Source organism: Notamacropus eugenii, chromosome 7 (assembly GCF_028372415.1).
Source record: "Notamacropus eugenii isolate mMacEug1 chromosome 7, mMacEug1.pri_v2, whole genome shotgun sequence".
In the NCBI taxonomy this organism is placed as follows: domain Eukaryota; kingdom Metazoa; phylum Chordata; class Mammalia; order Diprotodontia; family Macropodidae; genus Notamacropus; species Notamacropus eugenii.
In genome coordinates this window covers 66217030-66234407 of record NC_092878.1, presented here as the reverse complement: position 1 = coordinate 66234407, position 17378 = coordinate 66217030, and the positions used below count along the sequence as shown (strand labels likewise).

At 40.9% G+C, this 17378-nt stretch overlaps 1 protein-coding gene across 2 annotated transcripts in view; it reads left to right on the top strand.

The window, feature by feature from the left end:
- Positions 1-3503: 3503 nt before the first annotated feature.
- Positions 3504-17378, top strand: part of STON2 (stonin 2) — a 186580-nt gene continuing 172705 nt past the window's right edge. For both annotated transcript variants that reach the window (XM_072622923.1, XM_072622922.1), the window contains exon 1: positions 3504-3911. The gene's annotated coding sequence lies outside the window, so the exon portion shown is untranslated. The remainder of the gene's footprint in view (positions 3912-17378) is intronic.

Here is a 17378-nt window from a genome sequence, read left to right as displayed (position 1 = left end):
CCTCAATTCCTATGACTTCTGTTTGCATTCTATCTTGACCCTTGAATTTAAGTGGGGGAGGGCTGTGCAAAGTCATAAGTGTCAGTTTTTCGTGCAGAGACGTGTGGATCCAGTGGCAAGATAGATCAGGACAACTGGAGATGACCCTGGATGCAGTGGGAGACCTTGACCTTTTCAAACCAAAGTATTTAACAGGTCTCTGTTTGACTGAGGCAACACCCATTCAGTGACTAAGATTCCCTGCCTCCATCTACACATTGAATTTAGCCCCATGTAAGACTCCAAGCTTTGGCTCTATTGGATCAGCCATTCAAATACCTGGTAAAAATGTAAATTCAAATTGAAATCCTGGCCTAGGTTAAGAACAGGGACAGAACTTCAGCAAATTAAATTTTGTGTCAGCTGATGCCTTAAACCCATTCCCACCTTTTGTTGAAAGTTCCCTTCACAAGTATGAATCAATCCACTTCCTGTCTAACTTACTTTTCATGAGAGGCAAGGGGTTTGCCTATAACCAGTCTGTCACTTCTTCCAATGGGATTAGCTGTTTGCCAATTAATATGGGCAGGAGAAAACTTGGCTGTTCTTGCTTCCTGAGTTCTGGGCACAGAGGCTCCTCAAAGTAAATGACCTTATGCCTTACCCTTCAGTAAACCTGAGAATAATGGAATGTTACCCCATCTGAATTTCTTCAAAGTGGAGTGGAGGCAGTTTTTCAAAAAGCTTTTTAACTGCTTCCCTGACAAGGCAAATTATTGACTCAATTTTGGCTATCCTGCCAAATGGGAAAATTTATTAGATGGAAAGATTAAAATGCTAATATAATGGCTTTCAAAAATACAAATGTGTCTAAACTTGAGAACCTTTAAAAATCTTATGAATGAATGATAAAACAATTAAGTACTTAGTATGTACCAGACACAGAGCTTAGTGCTAGGTATACAAATGCAAAAACTGCAACAGTCCCTGCTCTTCTGGAGTTTACATCAAGTGTGTGTGTGTGTGTGTGTGTGTGTGTGTGTGTGTGTGTGTGTGAGTGTGTGTGTGTGTGTGTGTGTGTGTGAGGAGATCGCACATATAGAAGAAAGACAGGGAATTTTTGTCTGCAGAGTCACAGGGACAGTGAGTAGATCTATAGGACAATCATGCCCTTGATTTGATGACTGTGCCCAAAGCATGACGTGGAAAATTGTAGGTCAAAGGTATATTGGTTAATGACAGGGCAGATGGCAAGATGAAGTGGATAGTTGAGTGGCGAAGCATGAACTTTTCATCTCTCAAGCTAGATACAGGTTCTGATTTATAGCAGGTGTGCCTTGACCACATGTCAAATCTATAAGTATTTATTAAGTGCTTACTATACGCCAAGCTCTGGGGATAAAAAAAAAAAAAAGGCAAAAAAAAAAGTTCCTGCTCTCAGGGAGCTCACAGTATTAACGGTGTTACTTGTATTTAGGCCCTTCCACTTAGGAAATCTGAGTGTTCATTCTTTTCCATGATACTACATATGTGTGGTAATGTACCACAAGTTTAAGGGGAAAATGTCTTGTTTCTTACTATGACATTTTGGTACATGTCTTTGTTTTGAACTAGTCTGGGTCACTTCTGAAAGAAAACAGAAAGGGGTTGATTTGTGAGCTATAGTTTTATGGGTGAATACCTTGAACCTAGTGTAGTTGTCAGGGTGGCCCAATCTGCCAATGTGAGTGTAGGGGATTGCGGGCGCAGAAGAGGGGAGATAACCCAGAGAAGCCCATACTGTTGGCTTACTTTGTTCTAAAATTGTCTGTCAAAGTGCCAATGGAGAGAGGTAGTGCAGTGAACTGATGAAATTGGCATAATAAGACCTGAAGGAGAAAACAGATTTATAAATTTTTTAAAACAAGGGCTTAGCCTAAATAGGAATAAGGAGAACTGAGATGCAGTAATAGAAGGAATACTCTGTATTAATTAATACATATTAATTAAGTACTTACTATGAGTCAGGCACTGTGCTCATAATTGCATGTACAAAGGGAAAAAAGTGAAATGGTACTTGTCCTAAGACATTTTATCAGGAGAAATAGCTTATACATATAAAAAAGATATACAAAATATTTATCAAATAAATAAATTTTGTCAGGGAGATGGCTGAGTGGATGAGTCAAGGCTTTGTAGGTGAACTTTAAAGGAAACTTGAGGATTCTAAGAGGCAGAGGTGGAGAGAAAACGCATTCTAGGCATGAGAGACCATCTATGCCAAGGTTCGGAGAGGAATGCAAATAAGCCAGTACACTTGGAAGGGAGAGAACGTGAAGGAATATGATCTGTAACATTCCTCAAAAAAAGTTCATAGATTGGGAAAGAACTTGAAAGGCTATCTAGTTCTATCTCCCCTCCCAGTATCTTACAGAGGATAATACTGAGACTAAGGAAGATTAAGTATCTTGCGGGTACTGGAAATGTCAAAGGTAGGATTTTTGTACCTAGGTCTCCTAACTCCAACATTTCGGTTCTTTTTCCTTTATCATACTTCTTCCAAGTGGCCATCTCTAAAGTGTCTGGAGCCAGAATTTGAAGGGTTTTAAATATCAGAGGAGTTTTATTTTGTTTTGGAGGCCAAAGGGAGCCATTGGGGCTCACTGAGCATGGGCATTACAAGGTCATACTGGTGATTTAGGGATATCAATATGGCAATTGTGTGGAGGCTGGATTAGAGATGGAAGAGACTTGAGGTGGTAACACATTTTGCTGTATCAGGATTTCACTGTTTTGGAGTCTCTGTGCCCAGAAGTCAGACAGGAAGAACAGACAAATTTTATCCTGCCTGTGTTTTCAATTTCACTTCTCATATGAAAATTTTGTTTATTACTAGAGCTATAACTAGACATTCTAGCACATAGGGCAAACACCTTCAAATACTGTGGCGAAGCAAAAGAAATGGCATCCTCATATCAGTTTTTTGTTGAAGGCTTGGAACTGGGGGACACAAGTGCTGTACAAAGAGAAACTCTTGGATACTGTCCACACAGAGACTCTGAGACATCACCAGAAACATCTGGGATAGGAGGCGTGATCGGACCAAGTAAGAACCAAGTCTTAAACAGATTCACTGAAAGAGTTAGGCCCACAGGATCTGGCATGGTGCCTTATACACTGAGTGTGTGTGTGTGTGTGTGTGTGTGTGTGTGTGTGTGTGTGTGTGTGTATGTGTGTGTGTGTGTGTGTGCATGGTGCCTTATACACCTTGTGTGTGTAAAAACAGATTAGCCCGTCTGCCTTGCTCTGGTGCTGCTTCTTCTAATATAGTAGAAGCCATTGTGCAAGGATATAACAGTGAGGTGGAACAGCTTAAATGGAGCAGCGGTCATTCCAATGCCTGGAACCACGTGGGGTGGAGAGTACTCTGCATCCTCTGGGTTTTACAAGCTGGCACGCAGGGACAGCGTGGGTGGGAACTGCGAAGACGTGATCACACTCCCCGCCCCCAGTCCCCACCATCCCCACCAAGCACACACACACTTCACAGCCCAGGACTCCCTCACTTCTGGCCTGAGCCACGACCTGGAGTGTTGCGCAACTGTGGATTTCGGACTCGGAACAAGCTGAGGAGGAAGACTCAGGAACCCAGAGAAAGCCAGGGTCTCCCCTGCCCCGCATCCCCACTCCTCCTGCTCGGCCTCCTGCTCTGCCCAATCAGCTGGCTCCTCCAGCTTCGGCTCTGGCCAATCAGGAGCGGCGGGAGCGAAGCTGGGGCTGGGAGCAGGGAGCAGGGAGCTCCTAGCCCCGGGCTCAGAACGCAGTCGGATCGCTCACTCTCCGCGGTTCTTCACCGGGCGCCTCTGCGCTGCCTGGGCATCGGCACCGCCGCCGCCGCCGCCGCTCTGTGACTGCCCTGCCGGCGTCCGTGGACCCTGCTGCCAGTTCTCGAGGTAACCCCGGCCCTGCCAGCCCTTCGCCCGCTCCTTGAAAGCCAAAGAAGTGTCTCTAGAGACCCGAGGGGAAGGCAGGTGGAGCCAGGGGAGAGAGGAGGGACGTCTGCTAGGTCCTAGTGCCATTGAGGTTCCCTTCACCTCTGGCTCTGCCTTCCACGGTCCCGGGGACGCTCCTGCTCGTTCGTCTGGCCGCTGTCCTGGCGTCAGCTGCCCTCCAGCCAGTGCGGGCGCCTCTGTTCGGGCTGGAGCTTACGAGGAATCTGCTTCGTCCGAGCGTGTAACTCCTCAGGGGGCGGCGGGATCGTGGGGAGAAAAAAAGTGTTAGGAAGGGGGCTTAGCAAGCAGGGTACCCCCAAGGACCCTCGCCAGCCTCTCCGGACGCCTGCCCAGGCTAACTGCTACGGCCAGCTGAGAGGGATGGTGGGGCTGCGCCGGGGTGAATCATTCCAGCCGGGGATAGCTTGAAGAGAAAGGTGGGAGGCAGGCTTACTAGGGTGACTTCCCCTAAGGGAGATCTGGAAGTGCTGAAAATGTCCCCGTGTGTGTGTCTGTGTGTGCGTGTGTGTCTGTGTCTGTGTCTATGTCTGTGTGTGTGTGTGTGTGTGTGTGTGTGTGTGTGTGCGTGCGTGTGACCAAGTACGCGCTGGACTTTCATCCAGGATGGTGGTGGTGGGGGGGGGGGGGGTCTAGAGTCTGTTCAGATTGTTGGCCAGAGCAGGTGACCCACTAGCCAGATTCCCCTCTCCTTGCCTCCCCTCCGCTTATTCTTCTCCAGTGCTTTGTCCTAGAGCACCTCAGCGTCTGTCTCACTCTTTAGGGATGCAGACGCCAGCAGCTGCTCTCAGTCCCACTGCTACTTGTCACCAGAAAGAGATTGGGTTTAGTCATGAGGAGGACTCCAACCTTCCTTTTGCTGAAACGTCATAGCCTTCTTTTCTGGTGGTTTTCACTTCAACATTCCCTCTCTGTCCATCATGCTTATACCTTATGCTTTCCAAGTGTAGGGACAAGGAAATGCATGTTTATTTGCCACATCTAAACTATAGCTTCCTTCCAACTCGTCTGTTTGTCTTTTGGGGTTAGAGTTACCCGTGGATCTGCTTATCTGAGTGTGTAACACCTGAGGGGCCGCAGTGGGATGGTAGGGCTGAGTAAAGTGTATTTGTTTGCACGTCTCCTGCAGCCTTTCAGAAAAGGAACTGCTGAAAGCCAGCTTCCCATCAAGAGAACATACTCTCTTGATGCCCCTGCACAGAAGGGAGCTGGCAGTGTGGGATGGACGTGTGAGTGAATCATTAGGAATGGTATTTGGAAGCTGCTGGCCCCTCTACCTGGATCAGCAAATGTTCTCTACCATTTCTCCATTTGTATGGCTGGCTAGCACCAATCCACCAGGGTTGAATAAATAAATGTGAATGCTCCCTTTAGTTTAATGTATTGCAAATGTATTTCCACTCTTTGGGAGGGGATAGAGATAAAAAAAAATCTTTATCCACAATCATAAATTTTACATCTGTTAGAGAGATCTTACTGGGCAGTTAGTCCAACCCCTCTGGTCTACAGATAAGGAAACTGAGGCCTAGAGAGTGAAATGTTTGACATCTGAGCTACACAGATAGTTAATGGGAAGCTGAGACTCCGAACCCAGAACTCCTCATTCAAAATGTGGTGCTATTTCCACTATCTTGTTATATTTTATTCCAAAATCCAAACAGCAAATTATAAAAACAAGAGGATTTGAATGTCCTTTTGGTTCTCCTTAGCTCCTTACTCCCTTCGTGTTTGAGGTCAGATAGAATTAGATAATTCTCTTGGCTTTATTCTCCTCCATAATGTATATGTTTCTGTTGAAATAATTTTTTCCCTTTTTGAAACTTGTTTATGTGCAGCCTTATTTTTAGAAGATGTACCTAAAGAGTAAGCCAGGATTGTTCAGCTTGTGGACCTGGGCCTGCCTAGGCTCTTCAATTCTGTGTGACCCGGGACCAAGTAGGAAAGAGAGGGGCAGTGTCATTTGTATTTACGTTGTGATTAAAAGTGACACTATATACTTTGAAAATACTAAAATATTAGAATATAAAGACATACAAAGGGGCTTTAGCCAACTAGCAATAGAAAAGATACTTTTTGATGCCTCGGTGAATTGGAAATAGAAATTTGGGGTGGGGTAAAGGAAAGACTAATCAGTGAGGGATTTTGTTGATGACACTGGTGAATTCTGGTTCCTTGGAGCAAATATTTAAAACTATATTATTACTCCTTTCATTTGTAATTTCAAGTGTTCTGGCCAGTTTCTTATATGCTCTGATGATTTCATTCATTCATGTATCTCTGTTTCCTGTTTCTTTTGCTTGCTTAATCCTGTAAGTTGTTTAAACAAACATCCCTGCCCTGTTTATTTTCTTTAAAACCTAAGATATCAACATGTAGCAGCTTCAGTTAGTATTCTTAAATTCTACCACTTCTCTCTCTCTCTCTCTCTCTCTCTCTCTCTCTCTCTCTCTCTCTCACACACACACACACACACACACACACACCCTCACGCCAAGGCCTTTTGGTCATCCCTATTTTTTTGGGAAACAGTAGCAAGAATGTGTATATTTAAACTCTTTCCCTATGCAGGAAAATGGGTAAAAGGGACTGGTAAAATATTATATTTCAGCTAGGGAGTTAAGTTGCTGCTTGAGCAAGTATTGGAATGTGCACAATATTTTTTTATGCTTTAATTTTAGTCATAGGTTTCTTAGTACTGTGAAGCATGAGGCACTGATTCAGTCCTTTTTGTTATGGTTATTAGACCTGACTATGAAAGTGGAACGAAGGTACCCAGTGAATGATAGAAGCAAGACTGAATATGATGTAGTAGATAGAATTCCAGACTTGGAGACAGAAGTTAATAACTCAGCAAACATTTATTTAAGCACCTACTGTGTGACAGGCACTGTGCTAAGCACTATGAATACAAACAGGAAAAAGTCCCTCAAGTAGCTCACAGTCCAATAGAGGAAAACTGCACAAAAATGGTTGGAAAAGATGTGTGTGTGTGTGTGTGTGTGTGTGTGTGTGTGTGTGTGTGTTGGGGGTTGGGGTGATCTGAAGATAGCTGTGAGGTGGATTGAGAGTCCAATTTCCATCCTTTATATAGGAAGGTTTGGGGAGGAGTTTGGTATTCTACTCTCCAGCTTCCAAATTAGAGGGGAGAGGAGGCTGAAGGTAGCAGTATTAGGGTTTGAGTTAACTGCTTGGTGATGAGATTAGAAGTCATATACTTGTCCCTGAAGGGGCACCTTGATCTGTGGAGTTGAAGCCTGGCACAGTTGAAGATGCAAAGTGGAATGTCTGAGTTCTAGTTTGATCCCTTATTAGCTGTCTGACCCCAGAAAGATTATTTAACATCTCTTAGATTAGTGTTTCAGTCTCCTCATCCAGGAAATGGAGATTATAACCCTCATAGGGTCATGGTGAAGAAAACATTTTTATAAACAGGAAAATGCTATGTAAATGTGAATTATTATTATTGCATAGTGTGATCTGATATAAGCCTTCTATCCCCTCCCCAAACATTCTCCTGTCACCTCTCAATAGTGCCAGAAACTATGCCATTAGCAATCTAATCCTTTGGATTTATTGTTGTTCAACTGTGTCCTATTCTTCCTGACCCCATTTGGGGTTTTCTTGGCAATGATACTGTAGTGTAATCTCCAGCTCATTTCACAGATGAGGAAACTGAAGGAAACAGGATTAAGGGACTTGTCCAGGGTCACACAGCTAGCAAGTGTCTGAGGCCAGATTGGGACTCAGGAAATTGAGTCTTCCCGACTCCAGGCTTTGCATTCTATAACTGTGCCACCTAACTGCCTGTATTCCTTTGACTATTAAAGGTTTTTTTTCCCTCCAAGAGCCATTTATAAAAATACAAACATTCTTGGAGGGCCAATACCTTAAGCCATTTTATTAATAGCCAATATTTTACAAATTCAATACCTTTTCAATTATCAGGCATTTATTTTTCTAGCTACCTCCCTCTCCTTGAAAAAAGAAAGAAAAACAAAACTTTTTTTTAACAAACAAGCATAATTGAGCAAAACAAATTCACATATTGCCCACATCCAAAAAATGTGTATCTCATTCTGCATAGCCCTTGATTTCCTCTCTGTTATGAGGTGGGTAGCATTCTTCACCACCAGTCCTCTGGAATCATGATTGATCATTGTATTTCAAGTCTTTCAGAATTGTTTGTTTTCTCTGGAAATTAGGTGATGGCATAGGAGCATGAAGGGAAGGGAGCTCAAGAAATCAGAAGGTGGAAGGACACCAAGGACAGACTTTTCCTGCTTCATATTTTTGCTTATGGACCTGCCCTGAGTATGGACAGTGGAGTTTATACAAATGATTGTGTATCCTTGTGTTAAGTAGAGTTGATTTTCATTAGTGAGGACTGGTAAGAAACCAGGTTAGGGAAAACAGGAAATATACAAGTCTTGCCTTGTCCTACCCCTTTGAAACTCTGCCCAGACTCCCATAATCCTGGTTTAGAGCATCCTGTCATTTAGGTCAAAACTCCTCACCAACATCTGTCAGCATATCCCAGTCCTAAACCAAAACACCTCTCACTGTACCCCATTTAGAACTGAATGTGCTTGCTTGGTGGTAATTTGGGGTAGTTTTCATAGGAATCAACAAAGCTCTGATTTCACTTGGGATCACGAGTAAGCTGGTGTTGGTGCTTCTTGGTCATCCTAATTATAACTGCCTCCCTAGCTCACCAAGGTAAATGACCCAAGAGGACCCAAGTTAATACAGAACAGTGTTCCTAGGTTGGCTTAAGATTGTGGGTGGAGTAACAGCAGTTCCCTTAACAGTGACTCATTACATCTATAATGACAGTGCATTCCTAAAATTGCCTTTGAGGAGAAAAGGCTTACATTCCAGGATGATGTTCAAACATAAGTATAATATGGATACATGGTGAAGTTTGTTTTTACTTTTACCGGGTCTTTGCTTTTCCTAAAACTTGAAGTCTACTGGGGCTCTAATGACTTGCCCAGTTTTTGGCTGGGTTAAAAACCATCCTCTAATACCTAACCAGGATTCTAAACATGTTACTACTGGTAACTGAAGTGAAAGCCAGGTATATGGTCAGTATCAGGCTGACCTCCCATGGTTCTCCTCACAAACTTTCTACTTACTGTGCTTCTCCTCCCTCCCTCCATCTTTTGCTAAAGATATTTCATACATGAGAGGCTATCCAGTAATTTTTGGAACCATAATGACTTAGCACAGTCTCAGTTTTGATAGTTGCATTATAACTTCAAAAAATCACAATTGTTAAGTATTTATACACTTCCCAGAATTTCTCTGTGCTTTGAAGAAATTCTTGAGCTTTGGCACACAATAGGAGTGAGTGATAGGTGAAAAATGGTCCATTGAGATGTCAATTTACAAATAACCCCAATAGAACTTTGTTTAACAAACATCAATAGAGGCAGTAGTGTGTAGAATAAAGAACCCTGGTTTGGGAGTAAGGAGAACTGGATTTGACTCTCAGTCCTGATACCGATTAACTGTGGGACCCTGGCCTAATCATTTCATTTCTTCCTCCAAGTCCTGATTTTCTCCTCTGTAGGATGGAATAACATTTGCACTGCCTTGGCCATCAGGTTGTTATAAAGAAAGTGCTTTATAAACCTTAAAGTCCTCTAGAAATTGGAGCTATAGAAGTAGTAACATTTGTGTTTTGCAAGCTCTCCCAATGTAGTAAAATCCTTTCTTGGTTCTGTGACATTCTGGAGTCTCTAGTTGACTCTAGGGTTGTTGTCAAAATTCTTAAAGGGAAACTAATTTTAATTCATTCATTTGGATTTCTTGTTCCTCACATAGATAACATTTATTTAGCACCTGTGCTAAGTGGTAGGGGTACAGTAAAACAAACAGAACAGTCCCTGTCTTTAAGGAGCTTACCTTTCTAAGAAGAGTTAGAAAGGGGGAGAGTGTCTAGGAAGTATTTCAGAGGCAGCTAAGCAGGATGAGATCAAAGATGGCCTTTGTAAGCCTTGGGTGGCTTCTAAACAGAATCCAGTTCTCTGGTAAGGAAGGTTAATGGAAGTGTTGGCTGCAGTGGAGTGAAGATGATATGGCTCCTAAGAAAGCTATTTGGCACGTATTGATCTACACATAATCAAAACATTTTTATTCTAAAATAAATGTAACAGCTTCCCCTTCCCCCCAAATTGGGAAATCATTGCCCTGCTTCAGTCCAGTGAATATTCACCATGTGCCTACTACTTGCCTAGGTTTGAGCTGTATGCATCATACAAAGGAAATATAAGATATAATCCAAAAAACCGTCCATCTGTTATAAACTGTAAACTGAAGCCCAGAGAAATAATAGTCAATTATCTTTTTCTCGTACTTTAAAGTTGCAAAGTGTTTTCACATAGCTCATAGCTACTCCAATCGATTGAAATCTTACTTATTGTTAACTTCCCATCATGCTGTTTTCTATGCAAATATCCATATTACTTTTCTCCTGAGGCCAGGGAGGCTGGTGATCTTCAGTTACAAACCGAGAGATCTGGAGACTGAAAAGGCTTTCAGTCTCAGTAAGGATTGAAACAAAGTTGCCCAGCTAGAAAGTATATTTTTGAGCCTGAAACAAAGTTTTAATGAATTTGCCAAGGTTATACAAATACTTGTCATTTAGCGGAATCCACTGGATGTGGGTGAAAAAGCTGTGGGACATAACCTCATCTGGAGGGTTTAGGCTACACCCAGCATTGGTCAGAACCATCTGTTTCCATCTGTAGTTAACTTCAGAAAGTCCATCTTTCTCCACCACCACCACCCCCCTCCACATTGTGTGCTTTCCTGCAGTAATGCCTTCCCTTTGTCAACTCAGTAATAAACTCCTGCAGTTCCCTCCTCCTTAGGTTTCCCTGGAAACTCAGCCTGAAGTTTCAAAGGCAGCAAGCAACACCCCATAAGAGTGAGAGCCAGTGGGGAAGAGGGTATGGAAACCATTCAGGAGGTATTTAAAACCCTTAACACATTCACTGGGAGGTGTTACTAACACCATTTATCTAGCAATTTGATATTTACAAATGCCTTCTGTTACGTTAGACCCGTCCCTACTCCCCCTCTTCTGCCCATTTTCCCCCCACCCCACCTCCCTAGCTATTCCAGAAGGCAGGTTTCTAGTATTATCTCTGTCTCTGTTAGATGAGGTAACCAAGAGACAGAGAGTTTGCCAAAATTATACAGGCAGGAAATGTCATTGCAGGGATCAAAATGCATGGTTCCTCAAATGCCTAGCTCTCCACTAAGTATTCTGGGCCAAGACTACATTCTGCAACATAGTCTCACTTACCAATTGGAAATGACAGATTGTCTTTCCTTTTTGTGATGGCTAGTTAAAAAGAGGAGTTGGAAGCCACTCTGAAGCTTGCTTGTCAGTCAGTCAGTATGTACCTACTAAGCACCTACTATGTACCAAACACCGTACTAAGCACTAGAGCTATACAGAAAGACAAAAGACAGTTCCTGCCCTTGGATTGAGAGGATCACAGTTTAATGGGAACAGAGCATGCAAACAAGCTATATACGGGACCAATAAGAAATAATCGATAGAGGGAAGGCACTAGTCTTTAGAGGGATTGGAAAGGCTTCCTGTAGAAGGTGGGATTTTAGATGAAACCTGAAGGAAGCCAGGAAAGCCAAGAGGTAGAAATAAAGAGGGAGAACCTTTCAGACAGGGTATATAGCTGATGTCTCGTTCAAGGCAGAGCGAGGAGACCAGCATACCTGGATCAAAGAGGAAGGGGTGGTTTGGAATGTAAGGTGCAAAAATACTGGAAATCACTTGTTTTTTATGTAGATAATATTTTTTAGAAAGTCATGATAAAAAAAATATTGGAAAGGGTGTTAGGAAAGGTAGATAGATTATAAAAGGTATTGAATGCCAAACAAAGGATTTTATATTTGATCCTGGAGGTGATAGGAAGTCAGTAGTTTTGGGAAGGAGACATGAAGCAAGGTGTGAGTAGATATTTAGTAAGTACCCACTGTGTGCACTGTTATGGCTTATGACAGCTATCAAGCATACCACTTAGTCCTTTGCCCTCTAGGAGTAATAGTATAGTTTAGAGATAAGGTACAATTACAGGAAAAATCCGTAGAATTTAGAGCTAGAAGGGACTTTAGATGTCATCTAATTCAAATTTCATTGTAATTAATAATAATAATAATAATAATAATAACTAACACTTACATAGTTACTTACTATACTTGAGCCTCACAACAGCTGTGGAAGGGAGGTGCTATTATTATCATCCCCATTTTAAAAATGAAGAAACTGAGGCAAACAGGTTAAGTTTACATACGGTCGCATGGTAAATGGTACAGACCAGACTGGAACTCAGCTCTTCCTGACTCCAGGCCCAGCACTCTATCCATTGTACCACCTAAGCCTTAGAATGGTAAAATGACTTACCTGAAGGCATATAGGTAGTGAGGAGCAGAGCATTTGAACTTGGGTTCTCTGGTTCCAAATGCCCTGTTTCCTCAATTATGCTATATATAATGTACAATATGATATATGATAATAATACAAGAAAGGAATTAATAACAATAAATATTGAAACAAAAGTCCTATTTCAGTACCTCATAAAATGGAGGTGACTCTGGGATCTCAAAAGCTGTTCCAGCAGAGGACAAATTCTGGTGGGTTCTGCCAGTTGGTAAAGTCATTGGGTGTGGTTCTGGTGACAAACTGCCTGCTGCTAGAGGATAAGTATAGCTGAGTATGAAAAGTTGATTATCAGTAAGTTGGACTTTAGGTGGTATATTTTTTTGGCAAAAAATGCTAGCTGTCTCTGATTCCTGTGGCTACTTCCTACCTCTGTCCCCTTTTCATTTCAACACTGAGAATGATAGAGAAGTAGAAAAGGCATTGAGCAGTATCCAGCAGTTACTAGGACATCTTGAAAATAATTAACTTTTGGAATTCTAAATATAAAATCTTTCTTCAGTCACCACCAAGGTTATATACTTAAAAGAACCAATTTGTATCGGTATTGATGTTCTCCTCATAAATGAAATCTGAAGCAATAAGGAAATTGTAGCTAAATGGAAGGATGGATGGATTGTTCACAGACACTACTTGGAGAGTCAAATAAAGGAGTTGCCAGAGGTGGTTTCAAACTATGCCAAAAGATGACAAGAAGCATCATTTCATGGGACACTCAGACATTTTAGCATTTATGATGAATATAATCTGCACCATGAGTCTTGTCTTTAGCTTTTTATCCTCAGAGACAACACAGCGCCTTGTGAAATAGATGTCTGTAGAATTATACATTAGTATCTATTGCAAAGGATGAAGAGGCACAGAAACTATAAAGAACTTGTAAAGATTTTTCAAAACTAAATCAATGTGCAAGTATGTATTCAGTGTCTGCTTTGTGCCAGGCTCCATACTAGGCATTGGGAATTCAAAAACAAAAGTCCCTGTCCTCAAGGATCTTGCATTCTACTGGAGGAAACCACATGGGCACAGAAAATACATATGTGTGTGTATATGTATATACACACATACGTATATATACACATATATGTGTGTATATGTATTTACATGTTTATATGCATTTATATTTCTATATTAATATATTTATTATACACATGTATATACACATATAAAATACAAAAATCTTTCAGAGGGAGGAGGAATCAGTTACCAACTTAGGATCAGAAAGACCTCATGTAGGAGGTAACATTTCATCTGAGTTTTGAAGGAAGCTAGAGATTCTCAGCGGTAGATAAGAGACATGCCTTTCAGGCATGACGGAGAGCCTGTGCAGAGGAACACAGACAAGATTTCATGATCTACATGAAGGTCACTAAGAAGGTCAGCTTAGCTTCCATTCAACATTCATTGATACTTGGTGACCTTGAATTTCCTGATTTGCTTCAAGACTTGGCTCATGTGCTGTTTTCTTCATGAGGTCTTTTCTGGTGCCTTCAGTGACTAGTACACCCCCTCCCCAAATCACCTTGATTTCATTTTGTGTTTTTGTGTGTGTGTGTGTATGTGTACACAACCATAAAAGTTCTTCTCCACTTGGCATCTCGTATGTATTTGTTAAGATTATAGAAGATTCCTTGGTAAAAACAACCAGAGAAATAATCAGAAGATCATTGAGCAAAGGTTAGCTATCAATATTGAGTGAGGTATAAAGCAGGAAGATATATTCTAGCTAGTAGTGGTTTTTTGTCATGGAGGATGTCTTGTGTATAGTCTAAATGGAAAAAAAAATTCACTATAGGTAGTAAAGTCTTCCAAATACCCCTTTTTGTGAATGACATTATATCAGTTGCTTCAAGCTATTTAATACTACAGGATCTTATCAATGAGACCCACAAAAGAGAAATCAATCTAATTATCCATAGGATCATAAGATTGGGATTTGAATAGGGCTTAGTCTAGCCCCATAATCTCGTTTTTGAGATTAATTTTGAGGGCATTAAGGCCAGTGGAAGTAAAGTGACTTGCCCAAAGTCATAGAGCCGGTAAATGGCAAAACCAAGATTTAATTTCTGGTTATTTATTCCAAATCCAGTGCCTTTCCCTGTGTACCAGGAATTCTTAACCTTTATTTTTTTGGTGCCATGGACCTCTGTGACAATCTGGGGAAGTCTATGGACTCTTTTTCAGGATAATGTTTTTTTAATGCATAAAACAAAATAAATAGGATTACAGAATTCTTTTGAAATACAGTTATCAACACATTTAAATGACCAAGTACACAGATCCCAGGTTAAGGACCCTTATTCTATACTGTAATCTATATTGTGACATGCAGTTGGATGGGAAGCCCATTGAATTAGAGCATCAGTACATATTTCTGTGATAGGAGCTACAAGCAGACAAACTCAGAATTCTGGACTCAGAAATTAATAGGAAATAGAGTGGGCTGCATTGTTGTTGAAAAATTTCATGGCATTTTCAATGATTCCCAAGCTGCTCCTTGATACACAAACCCTTTTCTTTAACAGTGATTTCTGAAGATTTAAAATTGAAAATGGCTCAAATGGCAATGGAGAAGAGCATTCTGTGTATGAATAGAAAGAGGACCTGTGATTTCAATGGCATAGAAAACTTCCAGGTGAGGAAGTGCTCATCCAGTGCAGATTAAGCACCTTCTCTGTAACAGCATTGTTGCCTAAAGCACTGTGTTTAAATGACTCTCACAAGGTCACCCAACCAATATATGTGAGATCTGAACCCAGGTCTTCTTGGCTTGCAGAGCAGTTCTTCATCCATAATGCCATGCTGTCTCCCTGGCCACAAATTGTGCATAACAAAATACCAATTATGATTTGCAGACAGTTGTATGGAGGATAATCAGAAAATATTTGAGTGGAGAAGCAAGAGGGCCAATCTTATAGTAAAAGGAAGTGATAACATGGAAAACTGAGCTGTGGTGGAAACCACAGAATGTCCAAAAGACCTAAAAGAATATGTCTGTTGCATTGAATAGATCCTTTATCTAATTTATTTATTTAATTTAATCTTTATTTAATTTATGGTAAAATTTGAATGGGTTATGATTTGTACTAATGGAGGGAGTACTCACATTGTCAAGATCATAGAAACATTGACATAGTGTCATAATACACCATGTTACTATCATGTAACATCAATGTTACAGATAATGAGCCCATTGGGTTTGGAGTTAGGAAAGATCACTATGACCTAAAATAGAATTGAAAAAAACATGTTGGGGAGAAAATAGACTCTGAGCTGGACTTTGAAGGATGAATAAGATTTGGATGGGCAAAGAGAAAAGAGAAGGATATTATAAAGCTATTTTATCAGTGACTTAGAAAATGCCAAGGTGGCACGCTTATCACATTTGCAAATGGCACAGGGTAGATAAATTACATCCATGGTATCCAGAAATATCTCAGCAAACTAGATTATAGAATTCTTTACCAAATCAAATAAGATAAAATTTGGTTCAGATAAAAGGTAGTCGAGTTAAAAAAAAGTTTCATAACAGCATAGATATGGCTAGGCAGTAGTTTGAAAAAGATTCAAAGGTTTTAGCGGACAGCAAATGTTTTTTTCTTTTAAAATTAGTATTAAAAAATTCTGAACCTAAATACCAAAACAATTTCTTATACATAGCAGTAAATGGACTGCAAATGTAAAAGTATCAGTGGTGTGTTATAGCACTCAAGAAGGGAAATATAATTTTAGGTTTCGTCAAGAGAAGTATAATATACTAAACCAGGCTATAGTATTGATGTACATGCCCTGGACAGAGTGCATCTGGAATATTGTGTTAAGTTCTGGTAAATACTCTTTAAGAAGGACATTGCTAACATGTAGGAGATTGTTCAGAGGATGGTACCCTAGTTGGTAAAGTGTCTCAACATTATGAAGAACTAAGGATGCTTAGCCTGGAGACAGAGGACTTGGGATGGGTGAGGATGTAATAGTTAACAACTTCAAGTATGTGAAGGGCTTTCAGTGTGGTAGAAGGACCTGACTATTCTGCTAAGTCCTAGAGAGCAGCACTAGAAGGGCAGGTGAAGAAAGTCTAATGTAAGCTTAATGCTGGATAGCTCTAACAATGATAGCTGTCTTAAACATGGAATGCCTCTAGAGGGTAGTGAAAACTTCTCCCTGGAGGTTTTCAGGGAGAGCTTGGTTGACTGCTTGTTGTGTATGTCATGGAGAAAAGGTGTCAAACTCAAATAGAAACAATCATTAAACCACATATTGACTTAGAAAACCACATATTAGCATTATCTTTGTTCTGTTGTATTTTTATTTCTTTTGTTAAAATACTTCCCTGCCAACACTTCTGTTGTAGTGGAAGGAGGATTCTTGTTCTGAGACAGGTTGAACTAGTTGGCTCTGAATTCCTTTACAACTTTGAGATTCTCTGATTCAGGTGGGAAGAGCAGCATGCACCAAGACTAAGGTAAAAGTTCAAGGCATATTTTGGAAATGAGAAATGAAATTTGGATTAATTGTAGGGCTCTATAAAGGGGTAAATAGAACTACATCAGAAGAGTACACTTTCTCGTTTGCATTTTTTCTAGGTAATAAGTTCTAAGTACATTTCTTTTTTTACATAAGCAAAGGTGTGTCTGAGGTACCTTGGCATAATCGCTGGTCTTTGAGTGAGGAAGACCAGTGTCTAAAGTCCTGCCTCTGATGGATATTGATTGTGTGTGTCTGCAGGCTATTTCTTCTCTCAGTACCCGGGCAACTTCCCAAGTCTCTAAGTTGCAGAGCAGGTGAAAGTCTGCATTGGTCAAAGAGACTTTCTCATCAGTAATTCTCCATACCACTTAAATCACAGGTTTGGTTTAAAAAAAACAAAACAATTGGTCATCTATACCCACTTGGATCTCATTCAGTAGGTGATAATACAAGTGGTCAAGAATAATCATAAG